This window comes from Muscardinus avellanarius, assembly GCF_963383645.1.
Source record: "Muscardinus avellanarius genome assembly, chromosome: 12".
NCBI lineage: Eukaryota > Metazoa > Chordata > Mammalia > Rodentia > Gliridae > Muscardinus > Muscardinus avellanarius.
The window spans coordinates 24,486,137-24,488,397 of record NC_137798.1 but is presented as its reverse complement, the minus strand read 5'-3'; the positions used below and the strand labels follow the sequence as shown (position 1 = coordinate 24,488,397).

The following is a 2,261-nucleotide window of genomic DNA, read 5'->3' as shown; positions in this document are numbered from 1 at the left end:
AGCAGCTCTGGCCCTGACTCCTAATCTGTAAACATTTCACATAATTAGTTCATTATAAATTAAATTTTAATATTTCTCTGTCCTCAAGAAATCTGTTTGGCTTCTTACATTTTTTTCCTTTTTACTATGATGCAATATAGGAGATTTCAAGAGGGTTGATTCTTTTCCTATGAAGAAGCAATAACTTTGCTTCTCAATTATAAAAGAAGGTATCAGGGAAATTCCACACCCTCATCACTAAGGCATATATATATTTCTCAAGATTAATGCAGGTATGAATTACATTTTGCAGGTTTTAAACTTATTCAAATTTCTTGACTATTGCAGATATTCCACATAATCTTTGCTGAGAAATTGTGTTTATTTTAAATGTGTTTTATATAATTTTAAATGTGTTTTATATAATTTTGTACATTTTAGAAGAATTAAAATATGTATTATATCCCTCAATTTCATCTCATAGAATGTATTCTATTTTCATCTGTTTTAGGTAATATTCCAACAGTCAAACAAATGGGAAAACAAAATCATTCCATGGTGTTCGAGTTTATTTTGTTGGGTCTCACAGAGTCTCGTGATTTACAAATTTTCTATTTTCTGTTATTTTCCATTATATATATATATATATATATATATATATATATATATATATATATCCATTGTATTAGGTAATCTCATCATTATCTTTGTAGTGAAACTGGACCCACAACTGCACTCTCCTATGTACTTCCTATTGGCTAACCTCTCCTTCATTGATATGTTTCTGGCCTCCTTTGCTACTCCTAAGATGATCTATAACTTAATTAGTGGATATATGACCATCTCCTATGAAGGCTGCATGACTCAGATGTTTTTCCTTCGCCTTTTAGGTGGAAGTGAGATGATGTTGCTTGTAGCCATGGCAGTCGATAGATATATTGCCATATGCAAACCTCTGCACTACAAAAATATTGTGAGTAGTCGTGTTTTCACTGGACTTGCACTTCTCTCCTGGACCACTGGTTTTGTGCACACTATGAGCCAAATGGTTTTCACAGTGACTGCCTTTCTGTGGTCCCAATGTGGTGAATAGCTTTTTTTGTGATCTGCCCCGAGTGATCAAACTTGCCTGCACTGAAACATACATCTTGGAGCTGTTAGTCATAGCAGACAGTGGATTACTTTCTCTGTTTTGCTTCATCATTCTGTTCATCTCGTACAGTATCATCCTTATTACTGTCCAGCATCACTCCTCCAGGGGGTCCTCCAAGGCTTTGTCAACTCTTTCAGCCCACATTACAGTAGTTGTGCTGTTTTTTGGACCTTGCATCTTTATCTATGTATGGCCATTCAGTAGTATCTCCATTGATAAGATTCTCTCTGTATTTTATACAATTTTCACTCCTCTTTTAAATCCAATAATCTATACATTTAGAAATAAAGACATGAAGAAAGCATTAAGAAAAATAAAGGCCAAGTATGTGGGTTCCAGATCAAATTTTTAACTTGAGAATTGTAATCATCAAAGGCAATACCATCATAATCATCATTATCATCATCATCCAAAAACATTAAGATGTATGATTTTGTACTAAATATAAGGAATATTTTCAAAATGCTAATCTTTCATTGTATAAGCATATACTCAATAAAATATCCTAACTTGTCTATCAAAGTACAATCTATTTCAATATATCATTGGTTATAATTTTATATTTTTATAAATTTAACTATATTTTATCTTTTATTTTTTATTATTATTATTTTTGGTGGTACTAGGGATGGGACCCTCTACTTCCAGGCTACACTCCCAGACCTATTTTATATTTTTATTTGGAAACAGGTTCTCTTAAGCCAGCGAGGTTGACTTCGAACCTGCATGATCCTCCTGTCTCCTCCTCTCAAGCATGGGCATTACAAGTGTGCGCCACCATGCCCAGTTAAATTTAGCTATATTTTAAATGTACTTTATTGAGTTCTACCCACAAATAAGGTGCTTTATTTTATATATACTTTGTTGAACTTTAACCATATATAAGAAACTTTGTGTGCATTTTTCTTATTTTCACAACAATGGAAATAGAAAATGTTATTTATATGTTATCAATAGGACACAAACAGCATTAGAAAATTTGGTGAATTTGCCATGATACTTTTAAGTACTAGACTTAAAATCATATACTAGACCTAACTATGAAATGCTTCCTAACTAAAATATTTTATTTTTTTGTGGGTCTGAGGATGGAACCCAGGAACATTTGACCTCTGAGACACTCCCCCTG

At 32.7% G+C, this 2,261-nt stretch overlaps 1 pseudogene across 1 annotated transcript; it reads left to right on the top strand.

The window, feature by feature from the left end:
- Positions 1–513: 513 nt before the first annotated feature.
- LOC308271379 (olfactory receptor 4K13-like) lies at positions 514–1,484 on the top strand (annotated as a pseudogene). Its single transcript has one exon. The product of its transcript is annotated as an olfactory receptor 4K13-like (transcript).
- The last annotated feature ends 777 nt before the right edge of the window (positions 1,485–2,261 follow it).